Source organism: Bufo gargarizans, chromosome 2, assembly GCF_014858855.1.
Source record: "Bufo gargarizans isolate SCDJY-AF-19 chromosome 2, ASM1485885v1, whole genome shotgun sequence".
Lineage (NCBI taxonomy): Eukaryota > Metazoa > Chordata > Amphibia > Anura > Bufonidae > Bufo > Bufo gargarizans.
Genome location: NC_058081.1, coordinates 694,967,733 through 694,992,407, shown reverse-complemented (window position 1 = coordinate 694,992,407; position 24,675 = coordinate 694,967,733). Strand labels below are relative to the sequence as shown.

The window sequence follows — 24,675 nt, the reverse complement described above, 5'->3', positions numbered from 1 at the left end:
AGCGGGAAACTGGATCCGGCATTAATGCATTTCAATGGAAAATAATGTTGGATCTGGCATTCCGGCAAGTGTTCCGGAATTTTGGACGGAGAACATACCGCAGCATGTGTCCCTATCCCCATCCCCCATCCCTACCCAATTATTTCCCACCAGCCTTGGCAATGCTAATATGTATCTAGTCCTGCCAATAAAGCTTATTTGAATTTAATAGATAGATAGATAGATAGATAGATAGATAGATAGATAGAAAGCTGGTTAGATACGATATATAGACAGATAAACAAAGTTTTTTTTATATATATCTACCTAGGCTTACGTATGGTCTTCATTGTTCTTCCCAAAGCGGCCAGGTGGTGGCAGTCTTTCCCCACACACGCACAGCACATCATCCAGCGAGCCATGCATCCATCATGCTGTTCTGCAGTGCACCACCAGCTGAGTGCTAACTGGATAAAAAATGGCCAGATCCTCTCCTGTTCCTACAGGGAGATCTTAGAGCCCTGCCATGGACATTGAAACAACAGGTGCAGTGAATGTCCTGCTGAATTCCCAGCTCCATCAGCGACACCAGATTACCTGCTAGGTAAGTATGCCTTTTTTTTTGCATAAGTGTAACGGGCAGGAACACAAAGGCACGTGACGTTTAGGGCTGGAATATTGCACTTCAGCATCGGCTGGTAAAGTTATACTGCCCCTCGGTGGATACGAGGCGTAAAGGCCTAGGCAGCCAGCAAGGTTACCTGGGCAAAAAAAGTGAGGGGGGGGGGGGGGGGACATCGCCTGTTGCTTTGCTGGATTATTTCCTGTGGTTCATGTACATTATACGTCAGGATTGGATTTGATCCTGAAAGTTTCTTACAGCAGCAGTCATTTCTCCTGACAAACCGGTGGACTGTGTACTGGTGAAATGTGTATGATGGCGTAACTGCAGAGGCAATACACAGCTCCTACGTCTCTCCTATTATGCTGCACATCCATGCTGGGCGGTGACGCGTGCCGGGGGCAGGCTCGCTGGTTAGACCGCTGTACGGGGTCCGTAGAGATACTGCGAAGAGTCATCTCATAGGTGAGAAGGGGTGGACAGAGCGCATTGCTGATGCTACACCTCTGGTCTTGTTATGTGAGAATCATGGTAAATAGTTACCTGCAAATAGAATCCTCGTAATAATAGCAAGATGTATAAATGTATCCGAGGTTTGACCTTACTGACCCCCAGGATGTATCCAGTCATTGCAAATGATATGACTACGGAGAGCGCACGCGGAGTACACAGATTGTGTGAAAAGGGTCCATTTCACCGAGACCGCCAGCAGTAAAATAGGGAAATGAAAAGTTCTTGATTATTTTGGTTGCACTGATAAACGAGGATAATGCACACAGTGATGTCATAGTACAGGGATAATATACACAGTGATGTCACAGTACAGGGATAACATACACAGTGATGTCACAGTACTGGGATAATGTACACAGTGATGTCACAGTACTGGGATAATATACACAGTGATGTCATAGTACAGGGATAATATACACAGTGATGTCACAGTACAGGGATAATATACACAGTGATGTCATAGTACAGGGATAATATACACAGTGATGTCATAGTACAGGGATAATATACACAGTGATGTCACAGTACAGGGATAATATACACAGTGATGTCATAGTACAGGGATAATATACACAGTGATGTCACTAGTACAGGGATAATATACACAGTGATGTCATAGTACAGGGATAATATACACAGTGATGTCATAGTACAGGGATAATATACACAGTGATGTCACAGTACAGGGATAATATACACAGTGATGTCATAGTACAGGGATAATATACACAGTGATGTCATAGTACAGGGATAATATACACAGTGATGTCATAGTACAGGGATAATATACACAGTGATGTCACAGTACAGGGATAATATACACAGTGATGTCATAGTACAGGGATAATATACACAGTGATGTCATCACAAGTACAGGGATAATATACACAGTGATGTCATAGTACAGGGATAATATACACAGTGATGTCACAGTACAGGGATAATATACACAGTGATGTCATAGTACAGGGATAATATACACAGTGATGTCACAGTACAGGGATAATATACACAGTGATGTCATAGTACAGGGATAATATACACAGTGATGTCACAGTACAGGGATAATATACACAGTGATGTCATAGTACAGGGATAATATACACAGTGATGTCATAGTACAGGGATAATATACACAGTGATGTCACAGTACAGGGATAATATACACAGTGATGTCACAGCACAGGGATAATATACACAGTGATGTCACAGCACAGGGATAATATACACAGTGATGTCACAGTACAAGGATCATATACACAGTGATGTCACAGTACAGGGATAATATACACAGTGATGTCACAGTACAGAGATAATATACACAGTTATGTCACAGTACAGGGATAATGTACACAGTGATGTCACAGTACAGGAATAATATACACAGTGATGTCACAGTACAGGGATAATATACACAGTGATGTCACAGTACAGGGATCATATACACAGTGATGTCACAGTACAGGGATAATATACACAGTGATGTCACAGTACAGGGATAATGTACAAAGTGATGTCACAGTACAGGGATAATATACACAGTGATGTCACAGTACAGGGATAATATACACAGTGATGTCACAGTACAGGGATAATATACACAGTGATGTCACAGTACAGGGATCATATACACAGTGATGTCACAGTACAGGGATAATATACACAGTGATGTCACAGTACAGGGATAATGTACAAAGTGATGTCACAGTACAGGGATAATATACACAGTGATGTCACAGTACAGGGATAATATACACAGTGATGTCACAGTACAGGGATAATATACACAGTGATGTCACAGTACAGGGATAATGTACACAGTGATGTCACAGTACAGGAATAATATACACAGTGATGTCACAGTACAGGGATAATATACACAGTGATGTCACAGTACAGGGATAATATACACAGTGATGTCACAGCACAGGGATAATATACACAGTGATGTCACAGTACAGGGATAATAAACACAGTGATGTCACAGTACAAGGATCATATACACAGTGATGTCATGAGTAAGGGCTAAGATTGCATTGTGCCCGAAACATGTAGACTCTGCTTTCTGTACCTGGATTTTATACTGAATTTTCAATAAAGAAGCCTTGGATTACCACAAGTACAAGCTGGACAAAATCTCTTTTCCTCTACAGTGATGTCACAGTACAGGGATAATATACACAGTGATGTCACAGTACAGGGATAATATACACAGTGATGTCACAGTACAGGGATAATGTACACAGTGATGTCACAGTACAGGAATAATATACACAGTGATGTCACAGTACAGGGATAATATACACAGTGATGTCACAGTACAGGGATAATATACACAGTGATGTCACAGCACAGGGATAATATACACAGTGATGTCACAGTACAGGGATAATATACACAGTGATGTCACAGTACAGGGATAATAAACACAGTGATGTCACAGTACAAGGATAATATACACAGTGATGTCACAGTACAGGGATAATATACACAGTGATGTCACAGTACAGGGATAATACACACAGTGATGTCACAGTACAGGGATAATATACACAGTGATGTCACAGTACAGGGATAATATACACAGTGATGTCACAGTACAGGGATAATGTACACAGTGATGTCACAGTACAGGGATAATATACACAGTGATGTCACAGTACAGGGATAATACACACAGTGATGTCACAGTACATGGATAATATACACAGTGATGTCATAGTACAGAGATAATATACACAGTGATGTCACAGTACAGTGATAATATACACAGTGATGTCACAGTACAGGGATAATATACACAGTGATGTCACAGCACAGGGATAATATACACAGTGATGTCACAGCACAGGGATAATATACACAGTGATGTCACAGTACATGGATAATATACACAGTGATGTCACAGTACAGGGATAATATACACAGTGATGTCACAGTACAGGGATAATACACACAGTGATGTCACAGTACAGGGATAATATACACAGTGATGTCACAGTACATGGGTAATATACACAGTGATGTCACAGTACAGGGATAACATACAGTGCATTTGGAAAGTCTTCAGACTATCTAGCTTTTTTCACATTTTGGTATGCTGCGGCCTTGTGCTAAATAAAAAAAAAATTACATTTGCCCCATCAATCTGCAGTCAATCCCCCATAATGAGAAAGTGAGAGCAGAATGTTCAGAATCTTTTCTTATTTATTGAAAGGGAAAAAGGTTTGCTGACCTGGTTTTGGGGATTTTCTGCCATTCTTCTCTGCAGATCCTCTCAAGCTCTGTCAGGTTGGATGGGGACCGCTGGTGGACAGCCAGGTCTGTCCCTAAGCCACTCCTGTGTTGTCTTGGCTATGTGTTTAGGGTCATTGTCTTGTTGGAAGATGAACCTTTGGCTCAGGCCTAGTTCACACGAACGTTTTTTTTGCGAGTGTACGGGCCGTTTTTTTGTGTTCTGTATACGGTCCGTATATGGAACCATTCATTTCAATGGTTCCGCAAAAAAACGGAATGTACTCCTTATGCATTCCGTTTCCGTATTTCCGTTTTTCCGTTCTTCCGTTCCGTTGAAAGATAGAACATGTCCTATTATTTCCCGCAAATCACGTTCCGTGGCTCCATTCAAGTCAATGGGTTCGCCCAAAAAACAGAACACATACGGAAATGTATCCGTATGTCTTCCGTATCCGTTCCGTTTTTTCTGAACCATCTACTGAAAATGTTATGCCCAGCCCAATTTTTTCTATGTAATTACTGTATACTATACATGGCATACGGAAAAACGGAACGGAAATGGGTCTGCATCCGTGATGCGGAGTGCACAGGGGCCAGTGCCCGTGTATGGCGGGCTGCAATATGGCCACGGGCACATAACGTTCATGTACAAGAGGCCTTATACCACCACCCCCCTAGACCTGTGAAGGGAAGATTACTAACCTGCTCCCTGCCACTTAGTTCCAGCTCCGTTGGCCCTCGACTGTCTTCACTACGCTTTGGTCCCCACATGTAACCCTGGAGGGGGGTCACATGCACTGCTACAGCCAGTGACCGTCCTTAGCAGTAACCTGCCACTTGGGGACGAGTTACTGCTGAAACCAGTCATTGGCTGCTGCAGCCCATGTGACCCCCTTCAGTCGGGGTTAGGAAAAAAAAGCAGAGGGTTAATCCTGTAGTCCTATGTAGGGAAATATAGGATATAGACGCAGGGCGCCAAGGGTAAGGGCCAGAGTGGATATAGAGACCAAATGTATTAAAAATAAGAGAACATGTCCTATAGTAGGGCATATAATAAAATAATAGAAGCCGAAAAGGAGTAAGGCAGCCGAAGGTGATAAACTATAAGCAGAAACGCTATATAGTGACAATAGAATAGAAGTAATGGAGAAAAAAGATTCGCCTAATGGCGCCAAACTGCTAGCGGATAAAATAGCTCTATGGTAAAATCATATGTCAATGGGTGCCCCTTACCAATAAATAGTAAGATAATCAGTATTCGGTGACCATATGGTCATACATGCATGCATAGAAGCAATATAAAGTGCTTTAAAAACATAAAAGACAGGTGGAATGCACCGCACTCACTTCACCAGGGAGGGGTGCTGTGGGATAAAGCTCTGTTAGTATCTTTACTGAACCTTGCTCCTGAGGAAGGGGTCTGTTATCCCCCGAAACGCGTTGAGCTATACCTGACTGATCTTATTAAAGGATTATACGAGAAGTACAGAGCGTTGGACTGCCGTATATTCCAGTAACCCTACGAGCGAGCCAGGCGGGGGAGGAGGCTGTTGTGGGTGTCTTGAGCTTTATCCCACAGCACCCCGCCCTGGTGAAGTGAGTGTGGTGTCTCCCACATGTCTTTTATGTTTTTAAAGCACTTTATATTGCTTTTATGTATGCTATTATAGATTGGACAACAGAACCGGATGGTAGATAGTTCTACCATATGGTCACCGAATACTGATTATCTTACTATTTATTGGTAAGGGGCACCTATTGACATATGATTTTATCCGCTGGCAGTTTGGCGCCATTAGGTGAATCTTTTTTCTCCATTTCTTCTACCCCCTTCAGTGCCAGAAGTTTACATGTAGGGACCGAAGCGCAATGGAGGCAGCCGAGGACCGACAGAGCCAGAACCTACCATCCGGGGGAGATTTATCAAACTGGGGTAAAGTAGAAATGGCTTAGTTGCTGGTAGCAACCAATCAGAGTCCACCTTTCATTAGAAATGGCTTAGTTGCCCATAGCAACCAATCAGATTCCACCTTTCATTTTTCAAAGGAGCTGTGAAAATAAAAGGTGGAATCTGATTGCTTGCTATGGGCAACTCAGGCTACTTTCACACCAGCGTTTTTACTGGATCCGGCAGGGTTCAGCAAAAACGCTTCCGTTACTGATAATACAACCATCTGCCTCCGTTATGAACGGATCCGGTTGTGTTATCTGTAACATAGCCAAGACGGCTCCGTCATCAACTCCACTGAAAGTCAATAGGGGACGGATCAGTTTTCTATTGTGTCAGATTGTGTCAGAGAAATCGGATCCGTCCCCATTGACTTGCATTGGGGGTCATGACGGATCCGTCTTGCTCCGCATCCCAGGACGGAAAGAAAACCGCATGCTGCTCTCTGGTATGAGAACGGAATGAATTTTGGAGCATTCCTTTCTGTTCAGTTACGTTTTGTCCCCATTGACAAAGAATGAGCCTCTATTGAGCCTCTATGACGGATCTCAATACCGGAAAATATTAACGCTAGTGTGGAAGTAGCCTAAGCCAGTTCTACTTTACACCAGTGTGATAAATCTCCCCCTAAGCAATGCATTATATGTACCATAAAATGGTGCCATTAAAAGAAATAATAAGTCACATCCCCTTATAACCGTGAGGCTTCTACTTAAAATCCTCCACAGCATTTGGTTTGCTCGTTAAAGGGGTCCTCTCACTTCAGCTAATGGCATTTATTATGTAGAAAGTGAATACCAGGCACTTACTAATGTATTGTGATTGTCCAGATTGCCTCCTTTGCTGTCTGGATTCATTTTGCCATCAGATTATACACTGTTCGTTTCCATGGTTATGACCACCCTGCAATCCAGCAGCGGTGGCTGTGCTTGCACACTATAGGAAAAAGCACCGGCCTCTCTGGTGATCAGGACCATTGGAGCGCACATAGACCGGCGCTTTTTTCTTATAATGTGCAAGCACGGCCACCGATGCTGGATTGCAGGGTGGTCGTAACCATGGAAACAAACAGTGTATAATCTGATGGAAAAATGAATCCAGTCAGCAAAGGGAGCAATATGGACAATCACAATACATTAGTAAGTGCCTGGTATTAACTTTCCCTACATGATAAAAGCCATTTGCTGAAGTGAGAGGACCCCTTTAACAAGGGAAAGTACTGTGGTTATATGACCTACTGTATATACATCTTCTCGTACTTACCTCCTTATTTTTCCAGATTAAATTTTCCTTTAACTGAGCAAGACAAAACTTTAGAAGCTGACATATACTTGGAACAATTTCATTTTCGACTCCCACTAATATTATGCTGCGGTGTGTCATGCAAAATGGTGAACATCTCTCTGTTTGAAAACAAATACCATATGTGAGTGGTGAAATCTATGGCGATGAGTCACCCGTGTGAGATAACGATGACTCTGACACTGCAGTCTTAGGCAGTATGAAAGGCTAATATTTATTAGTGGGGGAAAACGTTGTTTTGCTAGCGGTGGTCCAGGATAAGAAAACAGCGCCACACCTGTCCACAGGTTATATGTTGCATTGCAGCTTAGCTCTCTTTGATGTGCATAAGGGTTCAAGCACATGGCCGTATTTTTTTTTCCTGTTTTTGTTCAGTTTTTTTTTTTTTTTTGCGGCCTGTATGCAGAACAATTCACTTCAATGGGTCCACAAAAAAAACGGAAATTACTCTGTGGGCAATCTGTTTCCTTATGTCCGCATGGCTTTTCGCAAAAAGGATAGAACATGTCCTATTCTTGTCCGTTTTGCGGACAATGGATCTGCAGAAAAAAACGGATGTTAAACACGGACGTCATCCGCACATACGGTCGTGTGCATGAGCCCTAATTTTGATCTGAAATACAACGCATAACCTTTGGACAGGTGTGACGCTGTTTATGGAAGAAAGCAACCATGTGTTTCTAATCCTAGACAACCCCTTTACACAAAGACCCAGAAGGTTTGTATAGTTTGATCAAGATCGTTCCTTATAATAATTGTATGGGTGTCAGGATAATGACTACCGTCACACACAGGGATAGTGCAGCCCTAGAACTGCCCGGACCCACAACTGGACGACAGTCCCTATACTGCGATATGTGAAGGGGTGACACATAAACAGGGACAAACAAATGGACCAACATATAGAGAGTAGTCTATGGAAAAAGGGTCAAATGCCAGTCGGAAAATGCAGTGCAAGAAACGCCAGTGGCAAACGAGAAAACCAAACACGCCAAAAAGTCAGAACCAGGAGATTAATACAACACCAAAACGCCAAAAGACTAAAACGTAGTCACAATACCAAATCTAGAAATCCAAAGCCAAAGGAGTCTTTAATAAAAGCAAGACCAGTAGGGGGAGCCAGAGGACAAGAAGAAAGGCGGTTCATGCCGGCGTGCCTGTATGCCGGGTGGAGCTTCTGGCTGAGCACCTGATGCTCGGGAGCCCCAGCGCACCTCCTCCTTGGCCCGGGGCTCTGACGTCAGTACAGGCCGCCCCGCAGCCCTGGTTTCCCCGGCTAACGGACACTGCTGGTGCACGGAGGCAGTAGCGGCCAGGGAACCGTGACAATGGGTTGGTCAGTTTAAGCATGGACAGACAGGGCCAGGACAAGAGGTACCTGGGAGAGTTGGTCACCTAGTACATGTTGGGTGGCACTGGTTCAGAAGCCACCTAACTTGGGTTGCCTGTCAGCACTGCCCAGCCTTCAATTTAATTATTTCATATGCTGGCATCACTGAAGGACACCTGGCAACCAAAGTTAAAGGCCATAGACACATTTGGAGGCAATTTGTTTTTAATAATTGCGTTTTACTCATTTTGGGTTAAAAATAAATTTTTCATTCAGTCTTTATTAAAACATTTCATCAGTTTTTCCTCTACGGCTTTCTGTTTCTGTGCATCCACAAACTATTGACAGACTGAATCCGTCAGGGAGCTGCTCTGACGGCTGGATCTGTAGCCCTTATCTGTATTTTCTGAACAGCTCCTAAACACTCATTAAGGCTAAATGCAGCGAGTCCCTGAGGAGCCGGTGTAGAGGATGGTCCTGATGATGTGTTATGTCACGGTGCACTCCCTCAGGCCGTTGAATTGTTCTGGATCCGTCCTGGCCGTCGAATACGTTTGTGTGCAAGAGGCCTAATGCTGATGGTAGCAGGTCACATTGCTCTCCGGAGAATCTGCATCAGGAACAGGAGCTCAGCAGGTTGCTTCCTCTCTTCTCTGTCTCAAGACAGGCGTGATTACGTAATCTCGTGCTGCGCGAGATTTTGCTCCTGATCTTCAAGCAAGATGGCGGCAGCCGGCCCATCACGAGCAAATGGATCAGGTAAGCATGATTTTTTTTTATTTTACACTCTGTTATTTATATTAGATGCCGTTATCATGTATTAACGCGGCATCTGGGGGGTACAATGATAGGGAGCAGTGCAATCGCCGCTCCCTGTCATTGCACCCACTACTTGAAAGGAAATGCGCTTCATGGCAAAATACTTTTTTTGTGAGATTCGGAAAAGCAGCCGAATCAAATTTTCTAATAATTCGCTCATCTCTATTACCAGTCTCATTAGACTTCAGCTATAAAGAGTGTTTATGAGCTGTCAGGAGTTCAGAGATAATAGCTACAGATCCCGCTGTCTGAGCAGCTCCTTGATGGATTCAGTGTGAGGAAGAGAGCAATAGTCTGTAGATGCCCTGGAACTGAAAACTGTAGAAGAAAAACTGTAGATATTTTTTTTATATATAAAGACCAATTAAAAAAATATATGTTTTTTTTTTTTAGCCCTCAATGAGTAAAATGCAATGACAAAAAATTTACCCCAAAAGTGTCCATAACCTTTAAAACAACAAATAGTTCCCACTATTACACTCATCAACATCTTCCATAATACTGACAGCCTTCTGCAAGAGGTGCTGCCAAACCACCAGGGAATGACAGGACATTCTATTAAAGGGGTGTCCCAACTGATCTGTAGAATGGAGGTGGTCAAGCATGCTCACTACTGCTTCACTCACTGTCCATAGGACTGTACATCTCCATCAGTCCCATATACAGTGAATGGTATGTGCTCGACCACCACGCTATTCAAAGATAGGACACGGGACCGCCGTTGACTTGCTATTAACTGTTGTTACTACCAGAATACCCTTAAAGGGTTTGTTTCACTTCAGTAAGTGGCATTTATCATGTAGAGAAAGTAAACACAAGGCACTTACTAATGTATTGTTCTTATCCATATTGCTTCCTTTGCTGGCTGGATTCATTTTTCCATCAAATCATACACTGCTAGTTTCCATGGTTACAGACCACCCTGCAATCCATTAGTGGTGGTCCTGCTTGCAAACTATAGGAAAAAGCATCAGCCTCTCTTGGCAGCACACATAGGCTGGTGCTTTTCCCTATATTGTGCAAGCACGACCACCACTGATGGATTGCAGGTTGGTCTGTAACCATGGAAACGAGCAGTGCATAATGTGATGGAAAAATGAATCCAGACAGCAAAGGAAGCAATATGGATAAAAACAATACATTAGTAAGTGCCTTATATTAACTTTCTCTACATGATAAATGCCACTTACTGAAGTGAGACAACCCCTGGTTACTGTTGACCAATATGTCTGTAAGATAATGATATGACACTTACTAATATAGCCTTTGGTGATTTTCTGTGACTTTGCTATATTTCCTAAGTTGTCCCCTTGTTAGGCAAATCTTCAGTTCTGTCCACACAGGAGACCTGTCCATAAGATGGCCGCTGATGGAGGGTCATGTGACCAGGCAAAAGAATAACACCAGACCCATCACTCATCCTTCTCCAGTCAAATACACCACATCTGCCATCTGCACTTGAAATTTAGAGAGTGTAGTGCAGGTGTAGTGTATTTTAATGCAGGAGACTGAGTGATTTGCCTGGTCACATGACCCTCCATCAGCAGCCATTTATGGACAGGACCTCTGTGTGGACAGCACAAAGGACTTGGCCAACAAGTTAGAATACCTTATGAAATATAGAAAATGGCGCAGAATATCAACAAAGGCTGTATTAGTAAGTGTCATTTAGTCATCTTACATACACAACCCCTTTAAGTTAAGTTAAATTGGGGCAATGCTCCTAACTGGGCCAGTGGTTCCACACCAGCAAATCAACATCTGAATGGCTAAAGAAGAAAATCTAGGACCTCAACCTCATTGATATGCTGTTGCCAGATTTTACAGTGCAGCCATTGAATTGAATTGGGTTGCAGCCTGACTCATAGGTCATGACCGAAACCACTGAAATGCCCCCCCCCCATCCTTATATGCCCGGGCCCCTCACACACAATGTACTTACCTCGCTCCCCGGCACCCACGTCGCTTCTGAAGCCTGTATGGTCGCCACTGCATCACCCTGTCGCGCGGATGAAAAAATCCGGCGTCGGGTGGGGGGCGGCTCAGCCAGTGGCAGGTGGTGACGGGGAAGAGCCTCCCTAGTGTCACCCACGCCACAGGGAGATGCAGGGGTGGCCATGCAGGCTTCAGAAGCGACGCCGGTGCTGGGGAGCGGGGTAAGTACATTGTGTGTGAGTGGCTCAGGCATATGAGGGACATTTCAGGGGTTGGACCCCTTTAATGGCTCCTCTGCTTTTTGGCAATTATTTGTTGTGTGATGGATGCCATGGCCAAGGTCACCTTGTAGCGCCAGCCTTAAAGGCGTTGTCCCACAAAAAATATTCTGCAGTTTTTAAATCAGCAGAGGGATCTGAATACTTTTGTCATTGCATGTATGGTAATCAAAAATTTTGTATAGCCACTGAGTTATTCAATAAAATCGGTCTGTGCAGCGCCACCTGCTGTTTGACTTTCTTTCTTATTTCTCTGTCCACCTCACTGAGGTGGACACACATGCTCAGTTTCATCCTTAAACTGCCTCCTGGGCTGTGAAAAGGAGTGAGCTACAGCAGAATGGACACGCCCCTGAGCTATAGCAGAATGGACACGCCCCTGAGCTACAGCAGAATGGACACGCCCCTGAGCTACAGCAGAATGGACACGCCCCTGAGCTACAGCAGAATGGACATGCCCCTGAGCTACAGCAGAATGGACACGCCTCCTAAGCTGCCAGCTTGATATAAATCTAGCAGGGCAATTGGAACAATGTGTCACGGACGGTGTACAGGAAACAAGGCAAAGCAACATGCATAAATGACTCGCTGGATCCAAAAGCTAAGGAACAAAAGGGAGACCCCTGCAGAAGACCTGGCACTTTCCCTGGCTGCTCAGCCTATGCAAAGATCCGAATGGTGGAAGTTTGCATATCCACGTACCTTGACTATATAACCCCTGAGCACCCTACAATAGTGAGGGGACACGACCACCGGCTCCCTACACCAGACACGGAGGGAGTCAGGGTCACCTGGGATCCAGCAAACAGAAAATAACAGATAAATGTTCAACACTTAACTTTGTACCAGACAGGAGAACAAGGTCAGCATGCACACACACTCCAGGAAGAAGTATAAGCCGCCCAGAAAAGCATTCTGGGGAGGAATTTAAAGGGAAGCAATTAGTCCAACACATGACAGCTGAGAGAGGCTAACGAGATGAGGAACTGAATACCACAACAAAGAAACTCAAGGAGGAGGTTCTGAAAGGCCTCTGTCAGAGCTTCTCAGCTGTCTGGTTGTGACACAATGATTGTGAAGATCTCTGGATCCATTTGAGGTCCAGTGCTGGTTCTAGCTTTGTTAGAAAGAGGTTGTCATGTAAGATATTATATTTATTTTTGACATTAATCATGGGATAACTCTTTGAAGAAAACTACGCCGGTCTGGTAGGCCACTGTAGAGCCAGACATTTTTAGTCAAAAACAATGTAAGAAACTGATAAACTGTAACAGAAAAGGTTCACTTCAAGTTCTTTTTGGTTCTATGTGTAACTGGTGTGTAGGGTGTACTTATTTTTTAAACTTTTTTATTTTCCTGTTGGTTTACATTTTGGAAAAAAAAATATTACAATGTAATGTCTTCTACGGCTAGCAATGCTGAATGTAATAATTTAACTTAGCGATCCGTTGCTTCATTCTGGAAAAAAACTACTTTTAATCTATATGCAAATGAGCAGGGACAATAAATCCTGAGCCAGTTTTCGGCATTGACCACACTTATACATGTAAATGAGAACAGCTCTAAGTGTCTGTTTTCCAAGCTAAACAAGGTGGATTTATCTGGCCTCTCATCACAAGAGAGACCTTCCATCGCATTTAATAATGTACGGTAGTCAACTGCCTGTGAACCCTCTCTCGCTCTTCTAGATCCTTTCTACATTATGAAACCCAAAGATGAATTCCATAATCACAGTTTGGCCTTAGGGATTTATAAAGGGATCATGTTACATTGGGATCACAGGTTGTTATCTTTCTTTTTATATAACCTTTGATCCTGCTTGCTTTTGAGTACTGTTGTTTAGCTTACTTGTAACCAGAATACCCAAGTCCTTCTGTTGTTCCTAGTTTTATTCCATTTAATACGTATACCATAATATGATTACTGTGGCCTAGGAGCTTCACTTTACATTTGTCAGCAGTGAAATTCATCTGCCACGTTCTTGCCCATGCTGCCGAGACTTCTCTGTTAACATGTTATATTGTTACATCAGAAGTCTGGGTCTGTCACTGCTCCACTGCTTCTACTAGGAACATTATTATTTGAACAACTACTACTCCAATTTTTACCATCAATACCACTCCCTACTTCTCCATGCTCTGTGTGCTGCTGCATGGCTGCTACTAATTGCCAATTATCTTCTGCTTTAACACCGAGCTGCTGACTTAATTTCTTTGCCAGATCAATTAGGTTCCTAGCTTGCTAAATTCCTTGCTCTGGGGTGCTGTTTCACATTGTCTGCCTGTGTACTGACCTGTGTCTGTTTTACTGTTGTAACCCTCCGCTGTCAGTCCTGACCTTGGACTTGTTTCTCGGATTTGTACGAACTCTGCCAGCCCTGACCTTGGCCTGTTTCTGACTATGTGTTTTTCCTGTTACTTCAGTGCCTTGTCCCTGTGTCTCAGACACCTCTGAGTCAGCTGTCAACCGGGACTACTCTAGGTAGATAGATAATGCAAATAGAAAAATTAGTGTAGCACCTCCAAACAATATGAAAAAAGTGGTTCAGTTGCACGCTACCATGGGTACAATGTAAAAGCAAACAAGTACTACAAGTAGCAGTACACTACCATGCACAATTACACATGCAAACACTAGAAACATGAATAAATGTAAATGGCAACACTGCTATACTTAGTATTTGAAAATTAGAAGCTCTTTGCACACATTTTTTAATCAAAATTGTGTTGGGCCCATCTACCAGTGACAAGATCACTTCTAACAGATGGGACCTACACTATCAGACGGGACCTACACTATCAGACAGGACCTACACTATCCGATGGGACCTACACTATCCGATGGGACCTACACTATCAGAAGGGACAACACTATCACTCTCCTGAGATTTCGGCCTACAAAATTAGTGGGCAATGTAGAATCCAGCTATATCACACTCTGATTGAAAGCCCTGGGTAGATGGGCGGGAATGCATGGTCCGAAAGGGCACAGCGACTCCTTCTAATGTACAATACAACGTTGCACCAGCACCTCCAAATAATATAAAAAAAGAGGTTCAGGTTCATCCAACCAGGAGAGGCAAGTCTGATAATGTATGTCCCATCTGTTAGACGCCATCTTATCACTGGTAGATGGGTCCAACACAAGCCTGAAAAAAAAATGCGCGCAAAGAGCTTCTAATTTTTACATAGTGAATATAGCAGTGATGAAATGTACATTTATTCATGTTTCTAGTTTTTGCAATGGCAGTGTGCTGCTACTTGTAGTCCTTGTTTGCTTTTAGATAGATATATAGATAATAGATATGATATGACAGATACATAGGAGATCGATAGATAGACAGTAGATAGATCGATAGATAGTAGATAGATAATAGATATGATATAAATAGATAGGAGATAGATAAGAGTTAGATTAGATAGATAGATAGGAGATAGATAAGAGTTAGATTAGATAGATAGATAGAAGATAGATAAGAGTTAGATTAGATAGATAGATAGATAGAAGATAGATAAGAGTTAGATTAGATAGATCGATAGATAGTAGATAGATAATAGATATGATATAAATAGATAGATAGGAGATAGATAAGAGTTAGATTAGATAGATAGATAGATAGATCACTGCTTGAGAAAGGTCCCAGTAAGTGGATTGAAACGTCGCTGTCTGGAGTATCTACTTGTTTTTTACACCTTGGATGTGCCATGGAATTTCTTATCTATTAGATTGATAGTCAGATAGATATTAGATATATAGATAGTGTAGGGGATCGTCTCTTTTCAGGGGGTCACACTCACAGATATCTTCGCAGACACGATTATAATGTCCAAACTCTTGCTTTATTTCAGACACTTTAGCAAAGCACAGGTTCAGAAGTCGCAGCTTCAACTTATCACGTGTGACATCCACACAAAATAACAAACCCTTGCCCGGCTAGGCTCTAACTAAACACATAAGCGTATCCCTGACGCACCTAGAGAGCCCTGTTCACACATGGAACACAAATGCGGCTTTCCTCAGCCATTCAGTCCAGCAACCTCCAGCCTGCGACACTTCAATACCTTTTGGGGGATTGTGGCCCAGTAGTCCTCCCGACTCTGGCCTCGTGATTCTTGTTTCACAGGTGTCACCGCGTCCCCCAAAGTTCAGCCTATCGCCTAGCCTCGTAGCCCCTCAGCCCACCCGGCTGAGACCACTCACACAGAGCCTCACCAGGACTCTGCTTCACCAAACACTCCAGAGTGAGCCACACCCAAGATCCAGTAGCCGGATTAAATAGGATCCCTGGACATGAGCATGCCCTAAGTCCCGGACTGGAGCATGGGGAACAGTCACCCACCCAACACATTGCCTGTTCCCAGTAAAAGCCTGCCCTAAAATAGCTGAACCAGCTACACTATCTATATGGTGTCCCCCAACTACTTTAGTGGACACCTGGACTAGGGCTTTTACTCCACCAAGGCCGGGCCCCTTGGTGACACGCTCCTGGTGCAAACAACACCTCAATGTTCACATTGCCACAATAGATATAATCTAAATATATAGATGAGTAGATATGAGATAGATGATAGATAGAGGATAGATAAATAATCAGAGATGAAAGATGGATAAATAGAAAAAAAGATAGATAAATAGATAGATAGATCTGTGATTATTATATAATAGTCTTTATCTTCTCTACGTTCCCACTTCTAGATAAGTACAGGCGGGTATCTGTAGATAGATAGATAGAGACAGTACATAGATCGATAGACAGTAGATAGAAAGATACAATCTAGATATATACTGTAGATCAGTAGAAATGAGACAGATGGATAGATAGATATGAGATACCTGATAGATAGACAGATACAATCTAGATATATACTGTAGATCAGTAGAAATGAGACAGACAGATAGATATACAGTATAGGAGATAGATAGATATGAGATACATGATAGATAGAAAGATACAATCTAGATATATACTGTAGATCAGTAGAAATGAGATAGATATGAGATACATGATAGATAGATAGATAGATCTGTGATTATTATATAATAGTCTTTATCTTCTCTACGTTCCCACTTCTAGATAAGTACAGGCGGGTATCTGTAGATAGATAGTTAGAGACAGTACATCGTAGATCGATAGACAGTAGATAGATATAGATAGAAAGATACAATCTAGATATATACTGTAGATCAGTAGAAATGAGACAGATAGACAGATAGATAGATAGATCTGTGATTATTATATAATAGTCTTTATCTTCTCTATGTTCCCACTTCTAGATAAGTACAGGCGGTATCTTCGCCAGATCTGTAATGAAGTCATCTGTTTGTGTCACATAAGACGCTATTCAGATGCTGCTAATGTTTTTAAAATCCTGTTAATCTCCAGAAGAACTGATGTGAGGTTATCCAGGCAGATAATCAAGGCGTTTAATCAGCTTTACTCATTCTCACATCATAATAAAAAGCCTGGCCGGCGTGGTGGAGCAGACATCACCCCCGGCTCATCTCACTCATATGATCTGTACCTCTCGCCTCTTCCTTTCATATCATCGCTTGCGTTCATCAGGCAGAAGGCTCTGACCCCTGCATGTAAGTAACCCGTCACTGCTCTTCATCTGTATATTGTATGTTTTTTATCACATGTGCTTCTCTCTACAATGTCGCCTGTTAGATCGCGATGTCTCAGCAGTCCTGCATTTTATATGGCTTATGTTTACTAGTGAGATTTTGGATTTTTCTCGCACTGTCGTACACAGCGGCTGCAGCTCAGCAATTTCTTTTGCTCGTTTATCGATGTAAAGTCTAATCAATGAGTCAAAGATCTATTCGTTTTTTTTTATTGCATTTTACTCATTTTGGGCTAAAAATAATTTTCTCAATTGGTCTTTAAGGCTTTTCTTTTACAGCTTTGAGTTTCTGTGCATTTTCTGACTAGCAGGCTCCCTGCTTCACACCGAGTCCGTCAGGGAGCTTCTCGGCCGAGCTGAGCGCACGTATGGGAGTGATAGCTGTCGGACGGACTACTTTTTAGCTGACAGCTGTCTAATGTGCATGGCCGACTATGGGTAGGTTCACATTTTCTTTTACTGGATCCAGAACAGCCTGCCGGAGTTCAGCGGATCCGCCCTAGCCGAATACTGACGTTCACCAACAGATTCCATCAACTATAATGGGATCTGGCGGGGATCCAGACACTTTCTGGCATAGGCATGCCATGCTGTTTGTCCAGCCAAAAGCCGGCATTTCTCAAGTGGCAAGATCCCCGCCAGATCCCATCATAGTCAATGGGGTCCGGTGGTGAATAGCAGTATCCGGCTAGGCTGATCTGTGACCCTACCCTTGAAGGGAGTCAGTCTGTCAGCATTTTTGACTATGTTAAGTTGCTAATAGCGCTAGTTAGGAACTGAGGAGAGCAATCAGACTGTGGAGCTTTTCTTATCAGGAGTAGTGTGAATATTAAAGGGCTTATCCAATTTCTCCAACAGCCCCCTATGTGCCAGGCCCCCCACACTGAATATACTTACCCCGCTCTGGGTGCAGCTCCTTGTCCCCGCATCGCCACTGCTGCTTCTCCCTGTACACCGATGAAGACATCTGGTGTTGGGGGAATCAGCCAATGGCAGGCGGAGGCGGGGGACGAGCCTCCATAGCATTGCGGGTGCAGGGACCAGAAGCGGCGCTGGGAGCAGGGCAAGTATATTAACTGTGAGGGGACACATGCGGGGGCTAACCCCTTTAAGTTTTATCTGTCTCTGTCAAGTGCCCAGGATGGGGATTTGCTATCAAGTGCTCTCTGCTTTGAGCTGTTTTGTAGCCCCTCCTCTCTGTTCTGAGTGACAGCTGTAGTATCCAATCAGGAGACCAGTACAGCTGTCATTTAGAGCAGAGGGTCTGTAATGGAGCTCCGTACACAGAGTGAAGCCTCCTTGGCTCTTGCATGAGCAGAATCCGGCAAAATAAAACTTCATATTCACACTACTCCTGATGAAGAAAGCTCCACAAAAATCTTCGCTCTGCTCTCCCCAGCTCTTACGTAGTGCTGTCAGCAGTTTAGCATGGTCAAAATTTCTGTTTAAGCCTAGAATGAGGTCCGACACCTGCGACCCCTGCTGATCAGCTGTTTGAGAAGGCAGCAGCATTCCAGTAGCGTTGCGGTCTTCTTCCCGTTTCCTGCAGCCCAGTTACATCACAACTAGTATCACTGGCCTGGGTGCGGCTAAGCCGCGTTCACTTCAATGGAGCTTAGCAGTGCCAATGCCAGTGATAATAGTCGTGACGTCACTGGGCCTGCGGGAAACAGTGAGACAGTCGCAACGCTACTGGAGCGCCGCTGCCTTCTCAAACAGCTGATTGGTGGGGGTCCCGAGTGTTGGATCCCCGCCGATCAGATGCTGATCCAGAGGATAGATCATCAGAAAGAAAAAACTGCTGAACCACTTTAATTAACATTCCCCATATGTCCACTTTATGTTGCAACATTTTGTAAATTTCATATTTTTTTTGAAGGCTTAGAATTTTGGTAGTAATTTTTGAAATTTTCAAGAAAATTTTCAAAACCGTGTTTTAAAGGACCAATTCAGTTCTGTAATGACTTTAAGGTTCTTACATAATAGAATAGAAACCCAAAAATTACAGCATTTTAGAAACTATACCTCTCAATTTATTTAAAACTGATTTTACAATCTTTGTTAAAGGAGTTCTCCGGGCTTTTAATATCCTCAGGATAGGTCATCAATATCAGATCGGCGGGGGTCCGACACCCAGCACCCCTGCTGATCAGCTGTATGAGGATAGGGCGCGTGCAGTGTGCATGTGCCGTCTCCCTTCTGTGTTCCTGCTCACCACTGCCATCTATGGCAAAGAAGCAGCGAGCAGGAAGAGAGAAGGGCCCTCCATCTCCTCATACAGCTGATTGTCGGGGGTGCTGAGTGTCAGAACCCTGCTGATCTGATATTGATGACCTACCCTCAGGATAGGTTGTCAATATTAAAAGCCCTTTAGGTGTTCCACAGAAGCAAAATGGAGGTGAAATTTAAAACTGTCTTTTTTTTGTGCAGATTTTCCATTTGAATCAATTTTCCTGTAACACAGCAAAACAAACCTCTGTATCTATTACCCTGATTCTGCAGTTTACATGAACACCCCATATGTGGTCGTAAATCTCTTCATGGGCACACCACAGGGCTCAGAAGTAAAGGAGTGCAATATTGTTTTTGGATTTTTAGATTTGGCTAGAATGGTTTTCAGGTGTCATGTCACATTTGAAGACACCCTTAGATATCCCTAGAAAGGAAACCCCAAGAAGTGACCCCATTTTGGAAACTACACCCTTCAAGGAATTGATCGAAGGGGTGCAGTGAGTGCTTTGACCCAACAAGCGTTTCATAGAATTTAGAAACACTTGACTGTGAAAATGAAAAATTACGGTACATTTTATTTCCAATAAAATGTTACTTTAGCCCCAAATTTTTCATTTGCACAAGGCATAACAGGAGAAAATGCACCCCACAATTTGTTATGCATTTTTTTTCCTGAATACGGCAACACCCTATATGTCATCGTAAACTGCTGTTTGGGGACATAGCAGCGTTTAGAAGGGAAGGAGCGGCATCAGGATTTTCTAACTTGGAATTTGCTAAACTTGCTTTTAGGGGCCATAACTTTTGTTTTTTTGTTGTTGACTGAGCTGTGTGAGGGCTTGATTGTTGCAGGACAAGCTGCAGTTATTTTTTTTTAACCATTTTTGAAGTACAAATAACTTTTTGATCGTTTTTATACCATTTTTTGGAGGAGGTGAGGTGGGCCCAAAAATTGCAATTCTGTCAGTGTTTTTTATTTTTCGGCATATATGATAATTTTATCCTGTTGGTTGATACAGCTATGACGGTACTAAATTTATATTGTTTTTTATGTTTTACTACTTTTTCAGCATAAAATCACTTTTGTATTAAAAATTAATTATATTTTGAATCACTATATACTAACATCCATAACATTTTAAATTTTTTACCAATGTAGCTGTGTGAGGGCTTGTTTTTTTGCGGGATGGGCTTTAGTTTTTATTGGTATCATTTTGGGATACATATGTCATTTTGACCCCTTTAAGCCATTTGTTTTGGAAGGGAGGTTGACAAAAATTGCAATTCTGTTTGTTTTTTTTATTTTTTTTTGAGGATCCTCATGTGCAATATATGATATGATAATTTTATTCTGTGGGTCGATACAGTTATGGTGATACCAAATATAGAGAAACAAATTGGCGATACCAAATTTATGTAGTTTTTTTTTATTACTATATATTTTGCATCACCATATACTAACATCCATAACATTTTTTTTTTTTCCCTTATAAACTTTAATTTTTTAGTTATCATACAAAAAGATACATAACAATATACCATTTACAATGCTATAAAATCTAAAAGTCCGTCAGTTCTAGTAATTAAATATGATTTCATGCAAATACCCATAATTATATAGATATTAACTAAAATCAAATAAAGGTCTCACTGCCTGGGGGGGAAGCAGGACCAACCCGGCATCAAAGGGTTTAGCATTACAGATAGAAAACGAGATCTTATTTAATATTATTATCTCCATACTGGGAGGGAGCATAGGCCCGAGGCCCGGGCGGCCCACCGAGCAGCGAACACGCACCCCCCACGGCCTCCCTCAGACGCAAGTAAGCACCACGGACAGGACCAACACCCGTGGGGCGAATCTCTGGTGCTCACCTATCCCGTATGGGGCAAGCTCACAGCGATCTTTGATCGCACCCTTCCGTAAAACCGAAGGGAAGGGGAGGGGGGTCCAGCAGTCTTCTATCCCAGTGGTATAAAACCCACTCCCAGGATTTCCTGCCTCATCCCCATATAGTTGGATTAAATGTTAATGGCTTGTTTAAGCATAACTCGCATGGGTTCTCCACGGTGTCTCATGGAGAGGGGACACAAATCAAAGTGTCGCTCAGCAATCCCCAGCACTTGGGGAGAGAAAAAAAAATAGCCAGCCAGCACTGTCTCATTAGGAGGGCAGAGCCCGGCATCAACTCCAGTTCATTAAGAAGGGACAAATGACGGGACCCAAACCACACCCGTGTCAAATCGCTGCCCGTAGTAAAAACTCACGTCCAAGAGGAAAAGCCGCATCCCGGGTCGCACCCGATGCCCGGACCCCCCAAGATCCCGAGCCCCGAACCCTCACCAGAATATTAGTCAATATTTTAGATTAATCAAAAATTAACCAATATCTAATGCCGGTGAGTCCTGCCAGCCCCCGGCATTTCTAAAGATGCTCCAATGCTCTATTATGGCTTCACATTCTGCATTAATACATTGCATACAAAAAGAAGCCGGACAATTGGATCTTCCCCAAAAAATCCCCCACCTTACCCCCCCCCACCCCCCACCTTGCAGACAAAAAAATAAAATAAAAATTTAAATTAGTTGGTCGTATCCCAGTCTTTCCACAATTTATCCCACTTTAAGTATGATCCTCGTTGTTTATACAAGATCTTCTCGTAGCTTTTAACATCCATAACATTTTTAGTTTTTCACTAACTAGTAACTGTGTGAGGGCTTGTTTTTTGCAGGAAGGGCTGTAGTTTTGGGGTACATATGAATTTTTGATCACTTTTTATTAAATTTTTTGGGGAGGTGAGGTGACAAAAACAGCAATTCAGTCATTGCTTTGATTTTTTTTTAGGGAGGATTAGAACACAATCCTTTCATAGATCAGGTTGTTACAGACGCAGTGATACCAATTATGTGTAGTTTATTTTATTTTTCATTTTTATTCTATTATAAATGAGTGGGTATAGGAAAAGTAAATTTATTTAATTTTTATTTACATTTTTATTTATTTATTTTTAACTTTTTTCATTTTTACACTTTTATTATGACCCACTTGGATCTTGAAGATAAAGTCGGGCAGATTGCTGTGCCCTGTACTGTCAGTTTTAAGGGCTCTTTCACACCTGCGTTCTTTTCTTCCGGCATAGAGTTCCGTCGTCGGGGCTCTATGCTGGAAGAATCCTGATCAGTTTTATCCTAATGCATTCTGAATGGAGAGAAATCCGTTCAGGATGCATCAGGATGTCTTCAGTTCCGGACCGGAACGTTTTTTGGTCGGAGAAAATACTGCAGCATGCTGAGCTTTTTGCTCCAGCCAAAAATCCTGAACACTTGCCGCAAGGCCGGATCCGGAATTAATGCCCATTGAAAGGCATTGATCCGGATCCGGCCTTAAGCTAAACGTTGTTTCGGCGCATTGCCGGATCCGACGTTTAGCTTTTTCTCAATGGTTACCATGGCTGCCGGGACGCTAAAGTCCTGGCAGCCATGGTAAAGTGTAGTGGGGAGCGGGGGAGCAGCATACTTACCGTCCGTGCGGCTCCCGGGGCGCTCCAGAGTGACGTCAGGGCGCCCCACGTGCATGGATGACGTGATCGCATGGCACGTCATCCATGCGCATGGGGCGCTCTGACGTTACTCTGGAGCGCCCCGGTAGCCGCGCGGACTGTAAGTATACCGCTCCCTCGCTCCCCGCTCCTACTATGGCAACCAGGACTTTAATGGCGTCCTGGCTGCCATAGTAACACTGAACGCATTTTGAAGACGGATCCGTCTTCAAATGCTTTCAGTACACTTGCGTTTTTCCGGATCCGGCGTGTAATTCCGGCAAGTGGAGTACACGCCGGATCCGGACAACGCAAGTGTGAAAGAGGCCTTACATTGACAAAAAAGCCTGATCAAACCCTTAGGGTGTGTCACACTTAAGGTACATGGCAAGTCTGGATGCCTTTTTTTAGGGGTTTCGATCGTAACCAGTGCAGTGGCCCGATGGGAGAGAGAAGGAGACCCCTCTCTTTGTTAAACCCATGGATGCCATGGGTAGTTACTGACCACTGCATCTAAGGGGCTAAACGGCCGTGATCGATGCCAGCACCGATGTCAGCCTTGCAGCAGAGTGTCTGCTGTATATTACAGCTGATACTCAATGCTGATGGCGGTGGCTCCATTCCTGAGCCGCTGCCATCAAAGCTGCATCGAGGGGGGAGGGGCGCACAGAGGGTAAAAGGGGCATCTGGGCCACATTTAGTAGCACAGGGCACATCAGGGGCACAGTGGGCATTGGGGTCACAAGGGGGGCCATGCCTGATTTTAGGCTGTAGACATAACTATAAAAATATTGCGAAAAAATAAATGTTTTCAAAAGTTTTCAGTATTACAACACAAGAAAAACTATTTACTAACTGATATACGCCAGATTTGTAATTTATATCTGTTCCAGATTGCGGTGCAAAGGTTATTTGCCCCGCAATCTGCAACTTTTTTCCACTCACACCAGGTCTAAAAAAGGGGGGCATGGCGAGGAAGCGGGTGGGTCACCAGGCCTGTCTCAATTATCATTTTCTATGCCTGTTTTAAGCGTAGAAAATGTTCTAAATCTACATCAGCAAGGAATTTCACTGCTATAACTTTATATATAATCTATCAATAAAAAGGAGTGGTTTCTTCTGTGGCGTGATATCAGGATAGATGGTAATGTTCAAACCAACATTGTTGTGATGTAATTTCCTACAGACAGTAGAGTATTAGGAACTTGGACTATCTTAAAAGCATTGTCCCACCAAGGCATTCATCATCTGTCCCATGAATGTGAATTGCTGGGGGCACTATTGCCGGGATTGCCACAAATTGCTAGAAGCAATTCC

The 24,675-nt window shown here is 43.1% G+C and overlaps 1 protein-coding gene across 3 annotated transcripts in view; it reads left to right on the top strand.

Annotated features, from left to right (window-relative positions):
- Positions 1-410: 410 nt before the first annotated feature.
- LOC122928999 (germ cell-specific gene 1-like protein) overlaps positions 411-24,675 on the top strand; it is a 43,799-nt gene continuing 19,534 nt past the window's right edge. Inside the window, exon 1 of one of the 3 annotated variants that reach the window (XM_044282396.1) lies at positions 411-583. The gene's annotated coding sequence lies outside the window, so the exon portion shown is untranslated. Of the gene's footprint in view, positions 584-995; positions 1,067-17,980; positions 18,026-24,675 lie in introns of those variants that run through there. The other 2 variants (XM_044282397.1, XM_044282398.1) reach the window with 2 other exon arrangements.